We start from the raw sequence: 27,260 nt of genomic DNA, 5'->3' as shown, positions 1-27,260 counted from the left end.
GTGCAAGATTTGGAAGCAAATTAAACCTATGTTCATAGCCCTACTCTTTCTTTTTTTGTGACTTTCAGTGAGTTATCTGACTCCTCTGTACCTTCATGTTTTATACTAGAATAAACTACAGTGTGGTGCAGCAAGAACTCCAAAATCTTTCAGGGGGTTAACATAACAAATGTGTCTCATTCAGGCTATGTACCCATTGCAGGAGAGCAGGAGGCTCTGCTCCACACAGTCGTTCAGGGACCCAGGGGATGGAGGCTTTACCATCTCGCAGCTGTGTCATCTGGAACACGTGGAATTCCTAGGGCTAGAACAGGGCAAGATACTGGAAGTCCTCACACCAGCAATTCGTGCCTGACACAGAAGCGACCTGTGTGACTTCTAGTCACAGACCCAGCCTCAATGAGCCTGGGAAGTGCAGCTGTCCATGAACTCAGAAGTGAACCAGACCTTGGTGACCATTAGAAATGTATGATGAGGGTAATAATGACTACTTGATAGGACTCTTGGGAGAATGAAATGTAAGAACATCAGCAAGCATGTAGGACAGACCTCAGGAGCTGTTGGTGCCTTCCCTCTTTCCCTCCTGATGAACTGGGACAAGTTGTACATTTATTGTTATTCCTTTTCCAAGTTCATGTCTTTGCACATAATGTTTAAGAAATATTTGCTAAGTAACTTTAATAAGAAACTCGCAATTATTTTCCATAAGCTATCTTAAATTCACAGGAAATGTATTTTGTGGTTGTAGAGTGATCATTAATTGCAAGACTCATTTAACATTTTGGGTAATTTTTACATCTAGAATATCCGTAGGCATCAAAAGCACTTGCTTTTGGATTTTTTTGGTCTGGTTTGGTTTGTTTTTTGTTTTTTTTTTCTTTTCACAAGCATTTTCAGAATTCACACAACTTGTTGATAAGCCTATATTTCATTATTATTATAAAGCATTTTGTCAGCATTAGGGTGTTGGTTTCATAGAGGTGCCACTTTCCTGCTTTTTCCTTTCTAGCAGAATGCAGACTGCGTTCAGGTACCCCCCTCACCACCTTGCAACCAGGTGCCTGTGGCAAGCTGACCCCACCCACAGCTCCAGGGGAGGACCTCAGTGATTTACAGATGCTTGCCTTCCCCAGATTGGCTCAGGAAGGAGGTTGTGCTCCAATCTTCCCCATGGAACAAGAGGGGAAGTGTGCTGGGTGGCTTGTGGGGAAAATTGTCTTACCCTGAGAGAGAGCGAGAGTGAGAGAGCGAGAGTGAGAGAGCGAGCGAGAGAGAGAGAGAGAGAGAGAGAGAGAGAGAGAGGGAGATGGATGCTGCTGCCTCTTCCTTCTGTGATTCTGATTGGGTTGGATGTGACTCTGGAACAACTGCCCACCAGCCCGAGGATGAGTCCTAGGCTGAGCTCCACAGAGCAGAGCAATGTAAAGATGAATCAATCAGTCCCCAGAGTTGGCACTCCCTGTTTTGTGAGATGATAAACTACTTATTTTTTAAGCTAATTTGAGTTAATATTTTCTATTACTTCTGGCTGAAAATAACTGAAACTAATACCGTTATATATTAAGATTTACTCAGTCATTAAACAAGCAAGTAAGAGCCCACTGGGTTGGGTGTTTGGGAAACAGTGGTGAATGAACACTGAGAAACAGCAGGCACCGGCACGGAGCTTGCAGTGCAGAAGGGGAGACAGTGATGCACCAAAAGCCTGTCCTCTGTAGTCCACCTTGTTTCAGGAAACGATAGCACCATCTAACAGCTGAGCTTCCTAGAAAAGCTCATCTTGGACCACGATTTTTCTTTTTCCATCTTTCAACAAATGTGTTTGGCCACACCCTCAACATCTATTCAGAGTCTGTCCACTTCTCCGGTTCTCTTCACTCTAACCACCCTGGTCTGAGCTACAGTCACTTCTCCAGCAGTTAGCTGCAAACTCCTTCTCCGAGTATACATGTCTGTTCTGTCATACCAGCCAGAGCTGTGCTGTAGAGGGGGATGGAGGCCTCCTTGGAGAGGCTGAGGAGTGAATGAGTAAGTGGAGATTGCAGGCTCTAGAAAGTTGTTTCTAGAATGTTGACTGTGAAGAAAAATAGAGAGGGTTACCTTTGTGGAGTGGTGGTCTCAAAGGAGAGGTTCTGTGTCAATACAGTAACAACAGTCTGCTTGCATAGTGTGGGAAACTACCCAGGAAGAAGGGGTAGGGGGCAGAGTGGAGACGAAAGAGAAAGTGGGTTCAGGAGAGAGGCACGGGACAGCATCCGGAATCCATCTGGGGCCTGGCCTTGTGTCAGCTGCGGGCCATGCTCTCCTTGGTAACCAAAGGAAAGAGGCAGAGGAAGCAAGCAGAGGTAGGGAGGTCTGTGGACCTGGCAGAAGAAATAAAGCATTTCCATTTGGGAGTTCCTGATTTCTTTATGAGATACGAGGTAGTGTGTCCACCAAGAGGGAGGAGGAAGAGGAGGGAGGTTGTAGGGTGCGCAGGAGATCTGAGGGGAGAGGAAAGTAAAATAATCATTGACTAGAGTGGCAGAGGACGCTTCCTGGGGATGCCTAGGGTTGTTGCCAAGCCGTGGTGAGGGCTCAGCTAGAAGGTGAAGGTAACAGACGCTCAGTGAGCGTGCACCGCACCGGCGACCTCCGCGGGAGACCCTGAAGGCTCTTGTGCTGGGAGGCAGCAGGGGAGAGCAGGGCTGCCCGGCGGACAGTCCTTGGCAGTTCCGACAGAGCTGTCTCACCGACTTTGGCCTGCCTCGTGATCTGCTAGGCGGCTCAGGCTGCAGAGATTGTACTAACAGAAGAGAGGCCCTGATCAGGCCCATCTGGAAGACCCGTGGAGATCGGTGTCAGCTCTGCAGAGGAGAAGAAACTTTGCAGGCCCCCATTCTGGATCCTGAGAGTTTGCTGCTGGTCTGAGACTCGGGGGTTCACACCACCCCCCGTGCCGCATCTTGAAAAACAAGAATGGAAGTATCTTCCAAAATGATCTCAGAGGTCAAAGAAGGGAATGAGTAGTGAAAGCACCCTTTCACTCACTCAGCCAATGTGTATTGAGCTCCTACTCCATTCCAGGTACTGCCAAGGGTTCAAAGCATAAGGCGGGTCCTGGTCCTTACAGGGCTACCTTCCCAGAGAGGGAGCTAGATACCCAAGGAAAGAATCACCAGCGCATATCCAGAAGTCGTTGTAAGAGCTACAAGAACATAGAGGAGCAAGTGACCAAATCTGCGGGAGGCAGAACAGAGGAGAGTGAACGTTTGAGCTGGGTGGGTCATTAGGAGGGGCAGGCCAATCTCTGTGAAATGTCCTGAGATACCCTGGAAATAAGAATAGCTTCTAAACTCATCTTCTGCCGCTGGAAGGGCATGGAGATCAGGAGGAGCTCCTGGGAACCGAGTGTTTCGGGCTGGACCCCAGGGAGGACGATATTTGCAGGAGTAAAAAACTATGAGTCCCGGAAGGAAGCAGGAGAGGCATCATGAACTCACTAAGTGAACAATGGCCCCGGGGGTTCCACCATGAGGCCTCCACTAGAAGGACCCCAGGTTCTTGGCCTTCTGTCCTTCCCTCGGGCCTTTGCAGTCATTCTGTCCTTTGGCAGAGGTGAGGGACTAGAGTTGGAGACACTAGAGTGAGTGGTTTTGATTCATGCCAGGGAAAGAGCAATGTGCAGACAGAATCCTGTCTCCAGCATTAATTAGCCCAGCAGTTGGGCCCGGAGACTGTTTTTCCCTGTGACCTAAGCAGCACCTTATATCCCAGGAGGCTGTCTACAAACCAAGGGTCTGCAGCAATGCTTATAACAGTAATGCAATGGGCAGCCAGTGGCATTCCAGGAAATTGTGTTGTTTATCCCCAGACTACCTCTCCATTTGTGTGTAAATGAGTCACATGATTCATTTTCCATAAACAGCATGGTTGAACAGAAGGGGAAAAAAAAAATCCAAAGGCTGGGACTAGCATTTCACTTTGTGGAAACTGCCAAAGAAAAGTTTTTTTTCTTCATTTTGGCATCCCTCTGAGAAGAGGCCAAGTCTCCGAAACAAGAGGTTGTCCACAGCTGGGTCACATCACCCTGAGTCTGGGTCTTCACATGGACCCAATAAGACTGTCCAGACACAGATGTCAGCACAGATGAGAAGACAGGAAACAGCAGGGAAACATGTGACTGAAATTCAGACTCTACCCAGCCCAACACTGAGAGCTTGAGGAGGAAACTCCCAGGAGAAGAGTTAGCAAAGAAACGAAGGAGGAGGGTCTCTGTCTTGGCTCTGCTATTTGTCGCTCTGAGATTTAACCTCCTTGATCAAGACCTTCCAGAATTTGACCTCCGGCATTCTTTTGTACTTGTGATTACCAGGAATAATAACAGTACCTGTCTTAGTCCACTTCAGCTGCTATAACAAAGTGCCATAGACTGGGAGGCTTATAAACAATAGAAATTTATTTCTCACAGTTCTGGAGGTTGGGAATTCCTAGATCAAGACACTGGCAGATTCAGTGTTTGGTGAGCAGCTTCTTCCTGGTTCAGAGACAGCTGTGTTTTCACTGTGTCCCCACATGGCAGAAGTGGGGCCAGAGAACTCTCTGGGACGTCTATAAAAATCTCTTCTAAAAAGGACATAATTCCATTCATGAAGACTCTGCTTTTATGATCTAATCACCTTGCAAAGGCCCAATCTTCAAACACTGTCACATTGGGTGTTAGGATTAAACATCTGAGTGTTGGGGGGACATTCAGTCTATAGCCATAGCAAAAGCAAAAATGACTCTGGTTTTCACTGCATGCTTACTATGTTCTTGTCACATCTACGGAATTATATACTGATTATCTATTTTATCTATACTCTCCACTGATCCTTACTTCACAGGTGAGAAAAATAACTCAATCTGATTAAGTAACTTTGGCCCCTGATCAGACATCTAAACATAACAAAAGTTGGTTTCAAAACCATCTCTACCTGATTTGAAGCAACGGGTCTTTCAGAATAGGCCACAAAACACCATTCCTGTATTTACTTTTTAACTTTAGGGAGAAAAAGTATATTCCTCCTTCACTCAGAAACTCCTGCAGTTTCCTTCATCTGCATCCTTGATATGAGGACCCTAAAGCAGAACACAGCAGGTGCCAACTCAGAGTCCAGAGCCGAGCTGAGCCCGGGGTCAGGAGCCAGGGAGCTGCTGAGGAACCAGAAACAGGAGCAGAAGTGCATTTGCTGGGACAAGCTATTTGGCTGGGCTAGTCCATCTGGGCCCTGAGAGCTCCTAAGAGGGAGCTGGCTGGTCCCATGCCATCTTTTTTTTTTTTTTTTTTTTGTGGTATGCGGGCCTCTCACTGTTGTGGCCTCTCCCGTTGCGGGGCACAGGCTCCGGATGCGCAGGCTCAGCGGCCATGGCTCACGGGCCCAGCCGCTCCGCGGCATGTGGGATCTTCCCGGACCGGGGCACGAACCCGTATCCCCTGCATCGGCAGGCGGATTCTCAACCACTGCGCCACCAGGGAAGCCCGCCCATGCCGTCTTGAAGGCATTGCATGCCACCTCATACTTCTGGTCAGGAAGTTCATCTGTAAGCAGCCGACCTATCCTTGGAGCACTCACAGTATCTGATGTGGGCACCACACGTTTAGCTCTTGGCAAGCGCTGCACCATGTGGTGAATTTGTAGCCCCTGCCACTGTGATAATAGGTTCTAAAGGGCAGGAGCTGCCTTACTGGAGTTTACGAAACCAACATCTAGCCCAGAGCCTGACCTAGAGCAAGACTTCCAAGTACAAATGTTGATCAGCTTACTTTACCAATTTCCCTGTCTGACCCCAAATAAAACCACTGAAACTGGATTCTTTACCAGAACAGGTTGGAAATTAGTCAGTGTTTTACCAACGAACTCTAAGAACCCCAGTTTTAGAATAGTGTCCTCAAATGTTAGGTCCCTGTGAATCCTGCCTTTGTTCCCTCTTGTTCTTTCCTGGGACCCTCCCTGTGGTCCTTGGGCTCTGCCATGTGGTCACCTGGTCACTGCTCAAGCCCACTCCAGCCTTCAGCCTTTGCTCTACCTGTTCCCTCTGCACAGAACGTATTTCCCCCAGATATTGTCATCGTTCACCTCCTTGCCACTTTCAAGCCTTTGCTTATCTATCACCTTGTCCTTGACCTTCCTACCACCTGGTCTTATACTGCCCAGACATCTGTATTTCCTCCTCCTTTGTCTTTCCCCAGAGAACTCGGCACTTTCCAACTTGCCATGTGCCCCAGTCTCCCCACTGGAATGTAAATCCCAGAGGGCAAGGATGTGTCCCTGCTTTCCTTACTGCTGTGTCTCCAGCACTTAGAGCCATGCCTAGCACAGAGAATGTACTCAAGAAATACTAGGTGAATGAATTAATATACAAGAATCACCTGGGGAACCTAGAAATGCCAATTTCTGGGACACACGACAGAGATGCTGATCCGAGTATTAATTACCTGGCTGATACCTTCCACCACGTGCCCTGAACGCACGCTCTTGGTCAAGGTAGAGCCCTCCCTCTATTCCCTTATATGCCTGAGTCCTGGGAAGAGCACGTGAGCCGCGGTCCCTCCATGCACCTGCCAGATGTGTCTGTGCTTGCGGTGCCATCCGGTGCCAGTGCTGCCTTCAAAGAATCCTCGGGTCAGGCTGACCCTGTGGGCAGTACAGTTCGGAGGGGAGGGAGTGCGTTCTTCTCCCAGAGGCAGTCGCCTCTGTGGCTGCCCTCATCCATTTCCCAAGCTGGCCAGGGAGCCAGAAGCCAACGGGGCAGCAGTTGGCTGTCAGTCCTGCAAAGGCTTGTATGCCCCCTCAGCCCTCCAGTGACACTTGTCTGCAGAGCCTCTGGCAGCTCAGCTAGGGGACACTGGGAGCTGGTGCCACGTGGAATACCCAGCAAGAATTCAGGGCAGTCACGTTCTGGGACAGCTGAATTAGAGGATGCGGGAGAGGGCGAGTTTGGCTTCCAAACCTCCCAAGTGAGCGATCTTTCTAGTGAATTGTTTGAGGCTTCTTTGGCTAGCCCTGATGCAATTACTTGCGTTACCCCTCCTTGTGAGGCTCCCTTTGCCCTTGCGACGGCCCCTTCCCCTTCTTGCCATCCTCTTTGGTGATTCATGGCTGCTTTCTGCCATGTGGATCAGCTGTTCACTCCTGTTAAGGGTCCTATAATTAGAGCACAAGGCCTGCAGCTTCTTGCTTGGATTTTGCCCAAAGAAGACTCCAGGGGCACTCACACCCCTGCCTACCCCCTCTCACATCTATTCATTAGCAAGAATGAGCCAAGATTGATCGCCCCAGACCCTCCCCCATCACCGTCCCCTCCCCCAGACTGAACGTCCATGTTTGAAAGGCAAGGCTTAACTCTGGGGAATTAGCAGGTGGAGGCAAGGATGGGTTTTCCTCAGGTCAAAAGGAGTCTGCAAAGCACATAAGCTTAAATGGACCTTCTTTATGATTTTTATTAAGTGGGAGGGAGTTAATTATCTCTCTCTGTGCCATTGTTTCTTCTCTTGTGCCCTAATTACTCCCACCCAGCTTTTGAGGTGAAAAATAATGAGAAAGAAAATCTGTATCCATATGTGTATTAAACAAGTATTTTCCAATGTTTAGACCCAGATCACTTTCTACCATTAGTCTCGAAGAAAAACTGGGGTATCCTGATGTCTGCAGGATTTTAGCCACACAAAGCAAGATATCAAAATATGAGTTGCGCAATATTTTTGTCCTTCCTATCATCATTTTTAGTCTAGAAAAGGTGCTAAACATATAACAGGGTAGGAACTTTGAGCTCTAGTCAATTAAGATTTTTTACAAGGAGGGAGAAAAAGCAACCCTGGATATAACTTGTTGGGAGTTAAGACACCGCCACCCTCGCAGCTATCGGTCCATGTACATTCCCTGCCAAAACCCCGTGGTGTCACGAAGGTCACACCTCTGACTTTGGTGCATGCTGTGGTGGGGGGTTGAGTGTTTGGGGAATTCACTACACACACCGCACGGCACCTGTGCTCATCATGAGGGATGGCACCTCAGCTCACCTTTCAGAGCCAGCCAGTCAGTAGGCGAGAGTCAGACGGCAAAGCCCAGATCCCCACATCCTTTCGCGGGATGAAATGCCCTGTCACCATCCATTTCCACCTTTCCCTTCCCTCCCGACGCCAGCCCCAAATTCTCCCTTCCTGCTCTCATCACTCAGCAGCTGGGTTCCCGCTTCCTCAGCCTTCGAGATTTCCAGCTCATGCATTCAGTTATCCATCAATGGAGATCTCAGGGGCAGTGGGGCTCAAGTGGACAAACCAGCCTCTCTTTATGTCAACAGGGAATGCTTGAAATAACCAGACACACAACTCTGATTGATGCGGCCAGAGTTTACACACCACACTTCAGACAGTCTGAAATGGCTGGAATTAATAGCCTATTATTAGATAGTGTGTGTGCTGGGGGGAGGGGTGGGGAGGCAGGAGAAGGAGGGACAAGAAAATGCTTTTTTATGATCTTCTCATTTAAATCTATTTATTGCACTTTGCAGAGTGTGCTGTGAGCAGGGGGTGTTCTTACCACCTCGCTGTGAGTCCTCTGGGGGGCGCCAGCCAGCTTGGCACCAACCCACCCACCACATTTCTTGGTAAATGATGCAAATCCTGAATGTTGGGCAGGGAGGGGTTAAAGAGACGGTAGGGGGGGGTCCAGGACTGAGGGAAAGAAGAGTGGGGATATCTTGGTTCACTTGCTTTCATGCCAGGCTTTGCTCACCAGCTGCAGAGAGGGGAAATGGAGTTTAAAACCCCTGGTAAGAAATTTTTCCTTGGTCTGAACATTGTTTAAATTCCTGAAGTGGGTGATCCCTGTAATAAATACCTTGGACTTTGTAAGACAGATATATTTACTCAAGTTTAAAGTTTGGATTTGATGGCTATGCACTTGGGAGTGCATGGGACTGGGGTGTTTGTTATATGTTGGAACCCGTTCAACGCGCACAAGGAGTTAAGAGAACTCCATTTATAGCAACAGACACTAGATGACAGGGATGAGAGGGGAAGTTTGGCCAAAGGACCCAAAGCACTTTCTCGAGACTTGTGTGCAAATGAAGCTTTGAACCAAATGCATCACCTGCCTTACATGCAGGAAAATACTCCTCTGAGGAGAGAGGAGGAGATCTTCAGCAAAGTACAGAGGCAGGGGATAGGGCTGGGAAAATGGTTGCACTCAAACTCATGTCCTATTTTTTTAATAAGGTTACTGGCTCAGCTGTGATTATCGATGGCAGGAGAAAAGAGTCATGCTGTCATTTGAAATATGGGTTCTCTCATGACCCAATGCCTCTTGCCTGGGTCAAAACACATGCTATTCCCCTACACAATACCACCACACCCCTGCAGCAAAACAAGCAAGCCAGGTAATTCCAAGAAGGCCAGATTGGAGTTTCCAGCAACTCGGGCCACCCTTGCCCTCGCTGACTAGAGAAGAGTCCACCTTTCCCCACAGGCTTTAGATGAAATGACCCCTCTGTCCTTCTCTCCCTGGTGAAAGACAGCATCTTTCCAGACTCACTGGCAGAGTTAATGGCTAACTGGCCATCAGGAGTCTCCCTTAACAGTTTGGATTGATTTTCCCAAGGGGGTCCCCATCCAACCACAGACGTGTACCAAAGTCCCATGACCTTGTCGAGCACAGGGCCCACGGCATGGCCATGGGCCGCAGCGTGCAAGCTCTGTGGCTGCTCTCCCACAACGCGGCTGAGGTTTTGGTTTCCCAGCATGGGAATGAGTGCCCATCTTTGCATGGTGTGAAAAACAATCTCACCTTGAGCTTGACTAGGCCTCTTAGAAGCAAGAGGAAGTGGAGATTCCTGGCCCACCTGCCCTGGAAAAGGAGATTGCCAGGGGGTGTTTCTCATAATGCACCTACAATTCATGTCCCTCTTTTGGCTGGTGCTCAAGTTGCCCGGTGGGCACCTCCAGCATTCTGTCTGGACTTATTTGCTGCAATCAGAAACTGCCTCACAAGATAAAAGACCAATATAAAGTTCGTTTAAGAAAACAGATGACTTTTATAAGCTACAGTACAGGATGTTTGCCATAAAGATGTGAAAATATTATTTTCTACAATGTTATGTTTTTTTAACTGCCTCAGCTCCTAATTTTATCATAGTTGCCACCACAGGTTTTGTTTCTGTTTTTTATAAGCTGCTGGGAGTTTTTTCGTTACATTATTAATATTTAACTTACTTCTAAGGCAGTATTTTCCAGTTAGGTTCATGATTTAGTTGGGATTTCATTGTCACTGAAGGCAAGTCACAAAGGAATTGATTATAAACACAAAACGACTACTGAAGAAATACTTACATACAAATTTTTCCTGCAGGTTAATGTAACCAGCCCTTAATGTTGGTTGGTAACTGGCCTCTTGGGGGAGGTGGAGGTCGGGATGTCATTCACCGTTCCCCTGTAAGTCCTCACCCCCTTTGTTGCAACCAAGTTAAAAGGTCCTAAACGGTCACAGGAGTCTTCAAAGGAAAAAATGCCAAATCACCCATCAGTCTGCCCATTCAGGCTGCTTCAGATACCGTGGGGCTGTTGAGGACACTGAAAGAACCAGCAGAACTGCGAAAAATTTAAAATAAACTTGTTCTTTGGAGGACATTCATTTAAACAGGCCCCACCACGAACTGTATCACTGGATATATAAAGTTAGCAGCATAGTAATTGACAACATAATCTAATTTTGCTGGTGTGCACACAGCTTGGTCCCTGCATTCTTGAACAGAGCGCTAACCTAGACTCAGCTCTAAGACTCAGACTGTGAATTCAGCAGTTGGCTGTTGGAATTACTTAGAAGTTGCTTCAAATCTGTACTTAAGAAGGTGCTTAAAATTCTCTGGGCTTCTCCCAAATCAGACTTGCGGAGGGTAAGGCTGGGGAACTATATATTTTTAAAACTCAACATTAAAGGATACGTAGGGTTTCTATCCTCGGAGTAGGGGGGAAAAGCATTCCAGGGTGCATAATGGTTTAGTTGAAAGGCAGGGGTTGAAGAAAGATAGTGTTTTACTTGGGTTTTGCTACAGACCTTCTCAGAGCCTTTTATATGCTGATGAACAACGTGATTATCATGCGGGTGGCAGGGGTGGGGTGTAACATGTAGCGTTTCCCAAACATTTCCATATAGGTTCCTTGATCATAAGACAAGTGCCCCTGAAACATACTTTAGGAAATTCCAGGCTAAGGAAATAAGATAAAATAGAAATACTCCCTGGTAATACTTTCTGAGCTCTTCGTAACACGGGGGAGTAGAAAGCAAACCCCCTCTGTGTTTCCTTAACCAGAAGCAACAGACCAGACTTTGGCCAGGTCACCCTTACTCCCCTGGGTGCGGATTGAGGAGTCCCTGGCCTCATTTGAAATGCTGCACCCACCCCGGGGTCCCGACAACTTGAAGAAGAGAACACATTTTCCAAAGTGCCAAGAATTAAAAAAAAAGAAAAAAGAAAAAGAAAAAATGGGAACAAGAGCCGTTTGCAGGGACAGTAGAATGAGCTTTGGCTTTTCTGCCACTAGACCAACCGGAAACACAGAGACCTGAAGGAGCCGAATATGAAGAAGGAAGCCAGCCTGAGATTTGGATTTTAATCTGCTCCACTTCTCACAAGCTGTGTGACCTTGGGCAAGTCACTTAATCAGTCTGAATCTCAGTTGCTTCTTCTGTAAGATCAAATTACCTTCCCACGCAGGGATTCTCTGAGGACTAAATGAAATCACGTTTGCAAGATACCTGATTCAGAGCCTCAAGATGAGTAGAGACTTATGAAGACGAATAAAACGTTCCTTCCTTCCTCCCCCAAATTGGGAGGTGAAAGCAGCTTCCTTTAGCCTGACTTCAATTCCGGTAGCACCCTTGTGCACGTTACCATGCGAAAACCAGGAGACTGAGTGCCTCCCATAGCTTAACGCCTGACCAGAGGCATTTTTTGAACTGTTGTGACTGAATAGCTGTATATTAATACATTTTAAAACACAACAACAAAGAGAGCTGTAGGTTCTCAGAGGAGGAAAGGATGAATGGGGCTCCCGTAGCCTTCCATTCTTCTCTTCGCAGGTGTAGTGTTGGTAGGAATGCTTTGGGCCTCTTTCTACACCCTATTTGTCCTTCCCCAAGAAGGGAAGGGTGGTCACTCAGTTCATTGGACCCCATTTTTCTAGGGGGCAGGGTCACTTCCTGTCTCTGAGGCATAAGTAGAGCCAACTTTAGCGGGACAGCCATTCTGGTACTGTTGTGATGAGGTGTGCAAGTTTGTCTGTGGCCCCGTCCATGCTTATGATTGGGTAAGGGATTGCAAGTCTCCTCTGTCATCCCATTTACGTCCCTTCCTGTAACCCAACTGTGCAAACCCCATGGTTCAGGGTGGAAGGCTGTCTCGGAGCCCCAGGCCAGCACATGCAACAAGCACTTAAAGACAACTTTATTATAGAGATGAGACTTTTGAAAATAGCCAGAGGAAATTATTTAGCATCTAATTTATGAAATGAAATCCTAGGTTCTCCTCGTATATCGTGTTTTAGTCAGTAAAACAATTATACTGTTTTCAATCCTCATTAACACAGGTCACATTTATTGGTATCCCACATGACAACTTAATTAGGATTCTAAGGATATTTTTCACCAGCTTCTTATGTCTTCAAGTTAAAAGTCAACAGCTAAATATATAGCATGGCAAGAGCATAAATGGTGAAATAGATTTTAGTACTCAAAATGACTTGATTGTCTATGTTTATAGCTATAATTAGAGAAAGGCTCAATGCCTTATATAATCAGTTCTTTATTGGAAGTTTCTTGACAGAGGGCTTGTTGCTAATTCACCTCGTAGCATCGAGGAAAGAGCACTGCTCTTTTAGCCACACCACTGGCTTTAGCTTCTAGGTTCATTAACTACAAAACAGGTTGCCCTACATGATATATAGAACAGTAAGAGCCCTTTATTGAGCAGCTTTCAAAGGGGTTGCTATTCCAATTTGCTAACATAATATATGCCTTTACCTAGAATCTGGTTGGCTATTTTAGTCTAGGGAATGAGTGTATAATGTTGATAACATGTCTAAAGCATAACATAGCAAAGAATTTTCATCCTTTCTACACGAATGCCTTTTTATCTGGAAAGTTTTAGAGTCCATTCCTACATCTTTTTAGTATTCTTTTTGTATCCTGGTCTCTGAAACTGGAGGATTTCCCCCCAAGTTTAAAAATAAAGCAATGTCCATAATAATAGTAAGAGCTATGAGACTTTGAGCACCTACTGGGTGCCAGACCCTTTAGAAAGCACTTTATATGCCATACATATATTTCATCTTTGCAACAACCTGATGAGGCTGCCACTATTATGTCTCTATTCCAAAGATGATGAAATGAAGGCTTGGGGAGGGAGGGGAATTGACTTATACAGGATGACACAGTAATACATGGTAGCTCAGGCAACCTGGTACCCGAGAATGAATTCTTAACCATACAGCTGCAGAAACCCCTGGTGCTTAGACCACTGCCTGCCACTTTCCCATGGTTTTCTTTCTCGGGATCAACAAACAAACATCATATATGCATATGTCTATGTATGCATGTATATGTCACATAGGCATGTATATGTGTTTATATGGGCACATATATACTACTACATGGGAAGAACATAAACAGTAACTTTGATTTTGGTATTCAAAACCATTCCATTATACTTGGAGCTATAGTTATTTAGGTGATAGACATATATTTTCCTCTGTGCTTTAGTGTCATTTTAGAAGTTTTCATACACATTTTCATATAAAGCAGAGTTCTCATGATCTTATTTGATCCTGAAACCAGCCCTGAGAAGTTGGCAGATCTTGTGTTCTTTGGCTCGGTTTAGCAATGAAGTGACTTATCCCAGGTAAGTTCACTACTTGGAGCAGAGCTCAAACCAGGACCCAGCGCCCCTCTCACTGCTGCTCCAGAATATCAAAGTGCTGTGCTGCTTCCACAGGAAGGCAGGCAAACAACTGCTGCTCTCTGGGCTGGGCAGGAGCTTAACAGATGCGAATAAAGTAAAACCTCCCCCTTAAGACATGCAATGTGAATCTCAGGCACAGTGTCTGTGCAGCAGGGTTTCCTGGTGAATTTGTCCTCTTGAGGAATCAGCCAGATTTGTTTTCCTCAATCTCTGACCATGTAGTTAACTATGTCTCCTTTGCACCAAAACACTAATCCCAGGTGTCACCCCAGGGAGTTATACGGTACATATTCATTGATGTGATTTCCCCCACTAGACAGTGAGTTCAACTCTGTAATCCAGTTTTCAACACAGAGCCTGGCAGTGGAAGGTGCTCAGATATTTAGCCATTTATTTATTTATTTGCTGTACATAAACATTTGCTGAATTTGACATTGGCAATTGAAAAAGATATGTAGAAAGAGAAAAGGGACAAGATGTAGAGACATTAAGTCCCAGTTTTAATTATTTTGCCATAGGATAGGATCTCTATAGCTTTTCCTATCACCCTGCCCAAAAGACCAAACTTTGTAAAAATTCCTAGGGGCTCCATCTTCCAAGAACAGGTCAGAGCCAAGGCTGGTAGCCCCAGAAGTGGCCTACAAAGAGGTTCTTTGGGGGCTGAATGTGCCCTCCAGGACACATGGTTCCAGGACAATGGAACTTATAAAACTTAGAGGAGGGAGTTCTAGGGAGGGGACCAGTGTGGCAAAGCAAACTGCTTCCTCCTGCCACAGAGTTAAAAACAATGTCCAGCCTTTAGGTTGTGGGAAAGAGAATGGTGAAATCAGTCTCTGTCTGGCACAAGTTGCAGACTATTAAGTTGTTTGGGAAATGTGGGCTTGTACCAATCTACGAGATTGGCCATGGCCTTTTTAATATGTTTTTGAAAATCAGCAAGTGCTTAAAAACTTGTAGTAAAAGTCTTAATAAACTAAGTTAGAACAAGACTCTGCCAGAATTCTATTTACCTCTTGAAGTGGAGGGTTAGGAAATCATGTTAAAAATTAAAGTGAAAAAAAGGAGAAGAAAGAGCAATAGATCATGTGTTTAGGGAGTTGTTTGGTTAAAAGAACTGTCCACTCTCAAAAGCAGCTCGTTTGCAAAGTGACAGGTGAGTGTTTCTGATGACACACGGTTCTCATGAGTGATGCCACCCCGACCTCCCCCTTTTTCGCTTTTGTTTTGTTTTATGAGTCGTTATTTGCTTTTACAATGGTAAGTTTGGGGGGAGAGGGGTGTAGTTACTGCAGCCAGAAGAAGAAGAAATGCTTTGTTCATTGTGCATACCCATGTAGTATACTGAACAAGTACTAATAAGAATAAAATCATTGGAGCAAATAAAATCACACATGCTTTTTAGTCACCTGGGAGAGGGGCTGTGCCAGCCTTCTTGAGCATATAAAAAGAATCCTTCACATCTGAATAGCATTATAGAATTTATAAAGCCCTTTCACATATATTATCACGTTTGATCCTCAATAACCCAGTGAGTCAGGCATGATGTGTGTTATTATCCCATTTTACAGTTCAGGAGAAGTTAAGTGTTTGACCAAGTCTTGGAGCTACTAGGAGACAGTCAGTGCTTCCAACAACGTTCTGGCTCCAAAGCATCCACTGTATATCTATTGTGACCCATGGGAGCAGCAGTATGAATTTGAGCAAAAATCTCTATAAAGTCATTCTAAGTAGAAGAAAAATATTTTACATGGGAAATGGACTTACCACCTGATTCCCTCGACATCAGAGAAATGGTCTACATCAGGAGAAAAGCACAGAACCGGGGTCTGTTGCAGCCCAGTTCTGACTCAGGCTACCTGTGTGTCCCCTTCAGACACGTATACAAAACGAGGAACTAATGTATGGTGTTCTACTTCCTGAAGGTGTCATTAAAAAAATCACAATGAAACTAATGTAAGTTATTGTGCCTTCTGAATCTTTCTAAGAACTCACTGGCCTGAAGACCACTTTCTCTGCCCATGTTAATGAGAAGCCTGGTGTATTCGTTTCCTATTGCAGCTGTCACAAATCCTCACAAATGTGGTGACCTAAAACAACACAAAGTTGTTCTCTTACTGTTCTGGAGGTCAGAAGTCTGAAATCAGGGTGTCAGCAGGGCTTCATTCTTTTTCAGCTTCTAGAGGCTCCCGCATCCCTCGGCTTGTGGCCCCTTCCTTACATCACTACAACTCTTGCTTCCATTATCACATCTCCTACTCTATCCTCTTGCCTCTCCCCTGTAAGGACCCTTGTGATTACATCGGGCCCGCCTGCATATCCAGCACAATTTCGCCATCTCAAGATACTTAATCATGTCTGCAAAGTCCCTTTTACCATATAAGGTAATATATTCATAGGTTCCAGGGATTAGAGCCTGGACATCTTTGTGAAGCCATTATTCAGCCAACCACAGCTGGGATTAACAAAAGATGAGACTGAATTTATAACTTCTGCTCTCTATTCATAAATGGAATGATAGTACTCAGCAGTATAAACCAGCCCTCCTTCCTCTCTTCCCCACCATCCATCTCTGTTCTCTGTTAATAAGTGTCATGCAGACAGCTGAAGGCATTTCACAATGAGAGAGAGGGGAGAGACAGAAGTCAGCTCAGACATTTAGAAGCTAGCATGTGAGTTGCATCTCTTAGCCTCTATTTTTACATAAGGAAGAATATTTAATCAAATGCACTTCAACAACTCACCCTGAGGGTGCCAGTATTCCTTTGGCCTTCAAACTCTTCCATCCAGATTAGCATCTTCCTGGGCCTACCAGGACATTGTGTGCCTTCTTCAGCGCTCCCCTGCACTTTGCACACAACACAAATATAGCACTTACCACTTTGAATGTTAAAAACTGACTTGTTACCCGGAAATCATGTTTTTCTCCCTCTGTATTCCTTGACGGCTGTGTCTAGTTCATCTCTGTACATTCAAGGATTTACCCAGCTCTGGCAGATGAGCCCTTGTTAAATATTTGTGGAGTTGAGTGTATTTTAGAGGATTTTATTTTATATATTCATGGTAGCAGAGAAAAACTCAGTTCTTCCTGCCTCCCCTTTCCGGGCCACTATCTCAAATTTCTTCATTCCATTGTGTCATATCTACAACCCTTTGCCGCCTGTCAAATACCCAGTCTTTAAACAACTGGCTCTGTAGGAAAACTCAAGACCCAGAGGAAGCAGATGCCTCTACATTGAAAGAAAGAAAAAAAAAAAAAACAGATTCTGAGCCTATTTTCTTCTACCCATCAAGTAGACTACAGGGTTTGTGAGAGCAGCCAAACTCAGACAGAATGACTCACTCAGCATATTATTCTCTTTTCTGCGAGAGTGCCTACAGCTTTTCGGCTTCCATTCAATAACAGTGCATATCTAATGATGGATGTTCCTATGAATATCTACCTTCCTAAAAGAGAAGAAACAAAAATACTGAGGCATTGCCTACAATAGTATGTAGATACATTAGATTTTAATTAGTTCCTCCCTTGATATTTTAATGCTACCTTTTATTAAAATAAAAGTGGATCCTTAGCTTAAAAAGGTGGTATTGAGCGGGACATACAAAATTTGTAATCATGACTCCATTTGGGGAACCTGTCAATGTAAAGATTATTTCCTCCATGTGTTCAGTCAAGGAACTGTACTAGGGAGTAAAGCATGGGACCTTAAAATTTAACCAAAGTCAGATCCAGACAGACTGGATCAAGCACCTTTCGGTCCTGAGATAGAGACACCAGATGCCCTTTTCATTTTAAGCCACCATGGCTACTCTGGTGCCTAATTGGATAGCAAATACTTTGGGAAGAAGTTGTGGCCAATCGGCAAGGCCATGTGCACTGTGTCATACAAATTCCACTTTCTAACTTGACATCTCAGAATCATATTGCAAGTGGGTCAGAGTGTGGCTTGATTAGAATTGTGTTGGTAGAAGACATTCAAGCCATTGGCCAGCCGCTCTCACCTCACTGGCACAACTTGACTGCTGGGTATTTCCTAGTGCTCCATAAAAAACACTTGTGTGTGTTTGTTCAAATGAAAGAAGATTTGCCTCCCAGGAAAACTATTTAAACACATGGAGACAGCGATCTCATTTTCGAATATTAGGTTTCGTTTTATGACAGATCATGCTGTTTCATCCAGCCTATCTATATTAAAAAGCGTGAACAAGCTGCTTTGTTCTATCTCACTCCTGTCCCTCTCTCGTGTGCATTTATAAAAACACAGACATATCTGATTCCACACGCACTGTACAATATTTTATCGATTACGGTGAAACTTAGTTAGATCGTATTTCCAGAGGCTGAGAAAAGAAAACATAGAAAGTGGGAAACACTGAATTTGATTATGCCAGGCATGGAGTTTAAAAGACCTGAATTGTGGCGTGGTCTTATATGTGGGAATAATAAAAATAGGTTTTACTTTAAAAACTACCCTTTCGCAAACCATCTGACAGAGAGATCCCGAGCATATCCCTTTGTGTCCAGACACATGGTACACATGGCAAGTTCCTAGGGAGGCTGCTGGTTCCATACCCTTCTTCCACTCTCTTTCCCTATGGCAGGCTTTCGCTAGATTCCTGACGCTTCTGGCCAGGATTACTGCAATGGTCTTCTAACTAGCTTCCAGGCAAGCCTTCCCCTGCAGTCAGCAAACACTCTGCAAAGGACAAATCTACCAAAACCCCCTAAAGTCTTCTGAGTGGGTGGATTTCCATCACTCAAAGTCCCTTAAACTATGGAGAAATGATTTAAGGCCAAAGATCAGATATATATTTGTCTTTATGTTCTTCTGTTTGGTTTAATTTTCACATTAACACTTTAATGCACCTGGAGTGTTTCCTATGAGATGAAAAACAAAAATTATTTTCCAAATAGATTCCCAACTCTCTAGGCACTTTTCTTGAGTGATCCTGCTCTTGCCTTCTGACCTGTTTTCCCTTGTGTCGTGTAAGTTAGTGATTCAGACACCAGGGTCTGTTCCTGAGCTCACAGCTCCATCCTGTTGCCTTCTCTGCTTATTCCTTCCCAAACGCAACTGTGATGGAAGGAATGGAGCTCTTGGAATGTTTATATATCAGGTAGGTTTAACTACTCCTTTGCAAGTACTTGAAATTTCTCTATCCATTTTTATTAGTTTGTTCTTCCAGGTAAATGTTGGAATCATTTTATTTTTCCTCATATCTTGAATTTTTATTACATGTGTACATAATTATTTTACTGTAGTAAGAATATAATATCAAAATAGGGCAGAGATACTATATACACCCATATACAAAATAAGCTATTGATGGAAAATGTTTACATTTGAATAGCAATCAAAACTAAAATTTAGTTTCTTTCCTCTATTTTCAATTTCTTTAAGAGGTATTTTTTGTTTGTTTTCTTTTTGAATTTTCTTTTATTTTTTTTATACAGCTGGTTCTTATTAGTCATCCATTTTATACACATCAGTGTATACACATCAATCCCAACCTCCCAATTCATCACACCACCACCAAACCCCGCTTTCCACCCTCAGTGTCCATACATTTGTTGTCGACATCTGTGTCTCAATTTCTGCCCTGCAAACTGGTTCATCTCTACCATTTGTCTGGGTTCCACATATATGCATTATTATGTGATATTTGTTTTTCTCTTCCTGACTTACTTCACTCTGTATGACTGTCTCTAGATTCATCCACATCTAGACAAATGACCCAATTTGGTTCCTTTATACGGCTGAGTAATATTCCATTGTATATATGTACCACATCTTCTTTATCCATTCATCTGTCAATGGGCATTTAGGTTGCTTCCATGACCTAGCTATTGTAAATAGTGCTGCAATGAACATTGGGGTTCATGTGTCTTTTTGAATTACGGTTTTCTCTGGGTATATGCCCAGTAGTGGGATTACTCAGTCATATGGTAATTCTATTTTTAGTATTTTAAGGAACCTCCATACTGTTCTCCATAGTGGCTGTATCCATTTACATTCCCACCAACAGTGCAAGAGAGTTCTCTTTTCTCCACACCCTCTCGAGCATTTGTTGTTTGTAGATTTTCTGATGATGCCCATTCTAATTCGTGTGAGGTGATACCTCATTGTAGTTTTGATTTGCATTTCTCTAATAATTAGTGATGTTGAGCAGCTTTTCATGTGCTTCTTGGCCATCTCTATGTCCTCTTTGGAGAAATGTCTTTTTAGGTCTTCTGCCCATTTTTGGATTAGGTTGTTTGTTTTTTCAATATTGAGCTGCATGAGCTGTTTATATATTTTGGAGATTAATCCTTTGTCCGTTGATTCATTTGCAAATATTTTCTCCCATTCTGAGTGTTGTCTTTTCGTCTTGTTTGTAGTTTCCTTTGCTTTGCAAAAGCTTTTAAGTTTCATTAGGGTGCATTTGTTTATTTTTATTTTATTTCCATTACTCTAGGACGTGGAACAAAAAACATCTTGCTGAGATTTATGTCAAAGAGTGTTCTTCCTGTTTTCCTCTAAGAGTTATATAGTGTCCAGTCTTACATTTAGGGCTCTAATCCATTTTGAGTTTATTTTTGTGTGTGGTGTTAGGCAGTGTTCTAATTTCATTCTTTTACATTTAGCTCCCCAGGTTTCCCAGCACCACTTATTGAAAAGACTGTCTTTTCTCCAATGTATATCCTTGCCTCCTTTGTCATAGATTAGTTGACCATAGGTGTGTGGATTTATCTCTGGGCCTTCTATCCTGTTCCATTCATCTATATTTCTGTTTTTGTGCCAGTACCATATTGTCTTGATTACTGTAGCTTTGTAGTACAGTTGGAAGTCAGGGAGTCTGATTCCTCCAGCTCCTTTTTTTTCCCTCAAAACTGCTTTGGCTATTCAGGGTCTTTTGTGTCTCCATACAAATTTTAAGATTTTTTGTTCTAGTTCTGTAAAAAATGCCATTGGTAATTTGAGAGGGATTGCATTGAATCTATCGATTGCTTTGGGTAGTATAGTCATTTTCACAATATTGATTCTTCCAATCCAACAACATGATATATCTCTCCATCTGTTGGTATCATCTTTAATTTCTTTCAACAGTGTTTCATAGCTTTCTGCGTACAGGTCTTTTGTCTCCCTAGGTAGGTTTATTCCTAGTTATTTTATTCTTTTTGTTGCAATAGTAAATGGGAGTGTTTCCTTACTTTCTCTTTCAGATTTTTCATCATTAGTGTATAGGAATGCAAGATATTTCTGTTCATTAATTTTGAATCCTGCAACTTTACCAAATTCATTGATTAGCTCTAGTAGTTTTCTGGTGGCATCTTTAGTATTCTCTACATATAGTATCATGTCATCTGCAAACAGCGACAGTTTTACTTCTTCTTTTCCAATCTGTATTCCTTTTATTTCTTTTTCTTCTCTGATTGCCATGGCTAGGACTTCCAAAACTATGTTGAATAAGAGTGGTGAGAGTGGACATCCTTGTCTTGTTCCTGATCTTAGAGGAAATGCCTTCAGTTTTTCACCATTGAGAATGGTGTTTGCTGTGGGTTTGTCATATATGATATTTATTATGTTGAGGTAGGTTCTCTCTATGCCCACTTTCTGGAGAGTTTTTGTCATAAATGGGCATTGAATTTTGTCAAAAGCCTTTTCTGCATCTATTTAGATGATCACATGGTTATTATTCTTCAATTTGTTAATATGGTGTATCACATTGATTGATTTGCATATATTGAAGAATCTTTGCATCCCTGGGATAAATCCCATTTGACCATGGTGTATGATCTTTTTAACATGTTGTTGGATTCTGTTTGCTAGTATTTTGTTGAGGATTTTTGCATCTATATTCCTCAGTGATATTGGTCTGTAATTTTCTTTTTTTGTAGTATGTTTTTCTGGTTTTGGTATAAGGGTGATGGTGGCCTCATAGAATGAGTTTGGGAGTGTTCCTTCCTCTGCAATTTCTTGGAAGAGTTTGAGAAGGTTGGGTGTTAGCTCTCTCTAAATGTTTGATAAAATTCACCTGTGAAGCCATCTGGTCCTGGACTTTTGTTTGTTGGAAGATTTTTAATCACAGCTTCAATTTCATTACTTGTGGTTGGTCTGTTCATATTTTCTATTTCTTCCTGGTTCAGTCTTCGTAGGTTATACCTTTATAAGAATTTGTCCTTTTCTTCCAGGTTATCCATTTTGTTGGCATAGTGTTGCTTGTAGTAGTCTCTTAGGATGCTTTGTATTTCAGCAGTGTCTGTTGTAACTGCTCCTTTTTCATTTCTAATTTTCTTGATTTGAGTCCTCCTCCTCTTTTTCTTGATCAGTGTGTCTAATGGTTTATCAATATTGTTTATCTTCTCAAAGAACCAGCTTTTAGTTTTATTGATCTTTGCTATTGTTTTCTTTGTTTCTATTTCACTTATTTCTGACCTGTAGGCTTCTCTAGCTATAAACTTCCCTCTTAGAACTGCTTTTACTGCATCCCATAGGTTTTGATCCTCGTGTTTTTATTATCATTTGTCTCTAGATATTTTTTTTATTTCCTCTTTGATTTCTTCAGTGATCTTTTGGCTATTTAGTAACATATTGCTTAGCCTCCATGAGTTTGTGTTTTTTACGTTTTTTTCCCTGTAATTGATTTCTATTCTCATAGTATTGTGGTCAGAAAAGATGCTTGATATGATTTCAATTTTCTTAAATTTACTGAGGCTTGATTTGTGACCCAAGATGTGATCTATCTTGGAGAATGTTCTGTGTGCACTTGAGAAGAGAGTATAATCTGCTTTTTTGGATGGAATGTCCTATAAATATCAATTAAATCTATCTGGTCTATTGTGGCATTTAAAGCTTGTGTTTCCTTATTAATTTTCTGTTTGGCTGATCTGTCCATTGGTGTAAGTGTGGTGTTAAAATCCCCACTATTATTTTGTTACTGTCGATTTCCTCTTTTATAGCTGTTAGCAGTTGCCTTATGTATTGTGGTGCTCCTGTGTTGGGTGTATATATATTTATAATTTTTATTTCTTCTTCTTGGATTGATCCCTTGATCATTATGTAGTGTCCTTCCTTGTCTCTTGTAACATTCTTTATTTAAAAATCTATTTTATCTGATATTAGTATTGCTACTCCAGTTTTCTTTTCATTTCCATTTGCATGGAGTACCTTTTTCCATCCCCTCATTTTCAGTCTGAATGTGTCTCTTGGTCTGAAGTGGGTCTCTTGTAGACAACATATATATGGGTCTTGTTTTTGTGTCCATTCAGCAAGCCTCTGTCTTTTTGTTGGAGAATTTAATACATTCCCATTTAAGGTAATTATCTATATGTATGTTACTGTTACCATTTTCTTAATTGTTTTGAGTTTGTTCTTGTATGCCCTTTTCTTCTCTTGTGTTTCCCACTTAGAGAAGTTCCTTTAGCATTTGTTGTAGAGCTGGTTTGGTGTTGCTGAATTCTCTTAGCTTTTGCTTTGCTTGTAAAGCTTTTGATTTCTCCATTGAATCTGAATGAGATCCTTGCCAGGTAGAGTAATATTGGTTGTAGTTTCTTCCCTTTCTTCACTTTATGTATATCACGCCACTCCCTTCTGCCTTGTAGAATTTCTGCTGAGAAATCAGCTGTTAACCTTGTGGGAGTTCCCTTGTGTGTTATTTGTTGTTTTTACCTTGCTGCTTTCAATAATTTTTCTTTGTCTTTAATTTTTGCCAATTTTATTACTATGTGTCTCGGTGTGTTTCTCCTTGGGTTTATCCTGTTTGGGACTCTCTGCACTTCCTGGACTTGGGTGGCTATTTCCTTTTCCATGTTAGGGAAGTTTTCGACTGTAATCTCTTCAAATATTTTCTCAGGTCCTTTCTCTCTTCTCCTTCTGGGATCCCTATAATGCGAATGTTGTTGCATTTAATGTTGTCCCAGAGGTCTCTTAGGCTGTCTTCATTTCTTTTCATTCTTTTTCTTTATTCTGTTCAGCAGCAGTGAATTCCACCATTCTGTCTTCCAGGTCACTTATCCGTTTTTCTGCCTCAGTTATTCTGCTATTGATTCCTTCTTGTGTATTTTTCATTCCAGTTATTGTGCTGTTCATCTCTGTTTGTTAATTCTTCTAGATATTTGTTAAACATTTCTTGTATCTTCTCAATCTTTGCCAGCATTCTTTTGCTGAGGACCTGGATCATCTTCACTATCATTATTCTGAATTATTTTTCTGGAAGATTTCCTATCTCCACTTCATTTCATTATTTTTCTTGGATTTTATCTTGTTCCTTCATCTGGTACATAGTCCTCTGACTTTTCATCTTGACTATATTTTTGTGAATGTGATTTTTGTTCCACAGGCTGCAGGATTATAGTTCTTGCTTCTGCTGTCTGCCCTCTGTGGATGAGGCTCTCTAAGGGGCTTATGCAAGTTTCCTGATTGAAGGGACTGGTGGTTGGTAGAGCTGGCTGTTTCTTTGGTGGGCAGAGCTCAGTAAAACTTTAATCCACTTGTCTGCTGGTGGGTGGGGCTGGGTTCCTTTCCTGTTGGTTGTTCGGCCTGAGGTGACCCAGCACTGGAGTCTACCCTGTCTCTTTGGTGGGGCTAATGGAGACTCTGGGAGGGCTCATGCCAAGGAGTACTTTCCAGAACTTCTGTTGCCAGTGTTCTTGTCCTCACAGTGAGACACAGCCACCCCCTGCTTCTGCCGGAGACCCTCCAACACTAGCAGGTAGGTCTGGTTCAGTCTCCTATGGGGGTCACTGCTCCTTCCCCTGGGTCCTGATGCACATACTACTTTGTGTGTGCCCTCCAAGAGTGGAGTCTCTGTTTCCTCCAGTCCTGTCGAAGTCCTACAATCAACTCCCTCTAGCCTTCCAAGTCTGATTCTCTAAGAATTCCTCCTCCCATTGCCAGACCCCCAGCTTGGGAAGCCTGACCTGGGGCTCAGAACCTTCACTCCAGTGGGTGGACTTCTGTGGTATGTGTTCTCCAGTTTGTGAGTCACCCACGAAGCAGTTATAGGATTTGATTTTATTGTGTTTGCACCCCTCCTACCGTCTCATTGTGGCTTCTCCTTTGTCTTTGTGTGTGAGGTATCTTTTTTGGTGAGTTCCAGTGTCTTCCTGTCGATGATTGTTCAGCAGTTAGTTGTGATTTTGGTTTTCTTGCAAGAGGGAGTGAGAGCACGCCCTTCTTCTCTACCATCTTGAACCAATCCTTGGAATAATTTTTGATGTTCCATATATATCCTACATAGATCTTGGTTACAATTTCATTAATCCTAAAAATAAATTATGAGAAAATTGACATCTTTACAGTATTTGGCCTTCTTGTCTATGAATATGACATGACTCTCCATCTTCTCATCTCCTCTTATGTCTCTGAGGGTGTTCAACTTGTTTTTTATATAATTTCAGAACATTTCATGGTTTTGTGGTTTACTTCTAGTTGCTTTCTATTTTTGATGGTATTCCAAATGCAATCTTTTTTCATTATATTTTCTAGTTGGCTATTGCTCTTACAAAAGAAAGTTACTGACTTAGATGTTTATTTTGTACTTAACGACCTTACTGAAACTTCATCTATTCCAATCTTTTTTTGGCTGATTCTCATGGGTTTTTTAAGAAGATATTTTCTGAAAATAGTGACTTCTTTTTCTCTTTTCCAATAGGCAAAGGTTATACTCCTCATTTCTGTTCTGGTTGTCATTATATTAGCTTGAACTTCCAGAACAATGTGAAATCATGAACTCAATTTTGATCCCCCAGCTTTGATGTGCCTCTCTCTCCACCCCTACACCTGAATATCCTCCCTTTTCCTGACACTTTCTTTAGACTCTCCTTAATGAGTTCCAATATCTTTTGGTGTCTTGGTAACTTTCCCACACTGACCCCATGGAATTTCATATACTAGTCAGCCCAGCTGTGCCAGCTAAGGTGACCAAATAAAACACAGGACTCCCACTTAAATTTGAACTTCAGATACACAACAAATATGTTTTGGTATAAGTATGTCCAATGCAACATTTGGAACACAATTATGATTTAACTGGGCACACTGTGTTTTTATTTGGTAAATCTGGCAAGCCTAGTGCCAGTTCCAACTGCTAAGCCAATTAAGCCAGGTTCACCTCTGTGATCCCCAAATTCTATGTGTATATGTACATATATCTATTACCATTTCTTTAATATTTTGCTGAAATGGTATGTTCACATGGTATTTAATATCCCCAGAACCTAGTAGTGGCTGACGTAACATAGGCATTTAATGTATGTTTGTTAAACGAATTTTTAAATGCATGAATAATGGCAAGCAGATCACCAAATATCCATTGAGCATTACTGAAACCGAAGGACTGTAAAAGGTTTGAATTTAAACAGAGGAACAAACAGGTATGTGGTTCTGCTCAGTGCCAAACCATCCAGGGAAAAGAGAAAAGGACAGCCACTTTTCCAAATTTTCAGGACTGGACTTTTTTAAATCCAGAAGATAAGTGAATATATCATTTTATTATCATTACTGGAAAGAGCCACAAGCACTCAAACAGAGTCAGGAGACTCTGGCTCTAATTCTGACTGTAGCAGCACTCAATTACATGAGAATGCACTTGCCATGTGACCAGGGATTTCCTTGTCAGTTTTGTCTGATGAGCCGATAGTTGGTACCCAATAAATATTTGTTGAAGTAATCAACGAACTATTAAGCTCATAATACTTGGCTTTTGCAGGCCAACTTAATACTTCTTAAACAATGCTTGGTGTGAATGAAACTGGTTTATTTAATATCTCCTAAAATATATGCTTTCTCACTGATTTACTGTTGCTTAACTGTTTTTTTCTTACCTGAAGGGCTATTTCCCTCTTTTCTAATTATATAAATTCTTCAGCCTGCAGTTTAAATCCCACCCAGTGCAGATTTCTCCTCAGATAATCTTCCCTTCCTGACTACTTCTCCTTTCCCTTCTTACTGCTTGGCTCTCATTTGCCTTCCAGTCATACCTGACCTTGTGACATCTCTCCTACTGTTGACCTGAACTGTTTTCCACCTAAAAATAATTCCTTTTATATACCTTTTGATTTTATATATCTTATAACTGCAACTAATTTGAACACTCCTTGAGGACAAGGACTATGTAGTTATATATATATCTATGTTATATATAATATATTAATTAATAGGTAATTAATTGAATCTTAAATAGAGGAACAAACAGGTGTATGGTTTTACTCAGTGCCAAACCATCCAGGGAAAAGAGAAAAAGACAGCCACTTTTCCAAATTTTCAGAACTGGAATTTTTTTAATCCAGAAGACAAGTGAATATATCA

The 27,260-nt window shown here is 42.6% G+C and overlaps 1 protein-coding gene across 1 annotated transcript in view; it reads left to right on the top strand.

The window, feature by feature from the left end:
• Window positions 1–27,260, top strand: part of ANKFN1 (ankyrin repeat and fibronectin type III domain containing 1) — a 442,590-nt gene that overhangs the window by 109,797 nt on the left and 305,533 nt on the right. The window lies entirely within an intron of this gene.

Source organism: Kogia breviceps, chromosome 19 (assembly GCF_026419965.1).
Source record: "Kogia breviceps isolate mKogBre1 chromosome 19, mKogBre1 haplotype 1, whole genome shotgun sequence".
NCBI classification, from domain to species: domain Eukaryota; kingdom Metazoa; phylum Chordata; class Mammalia; order Artiodactyla; family Physeteridae; genus Kogia; species Kogia breviceps.
The sequence above is the reverse complement of the archived record's forward strand: the minus strand, read 5'-3'. Positions and strand labels throughout refer to the sequence as shown.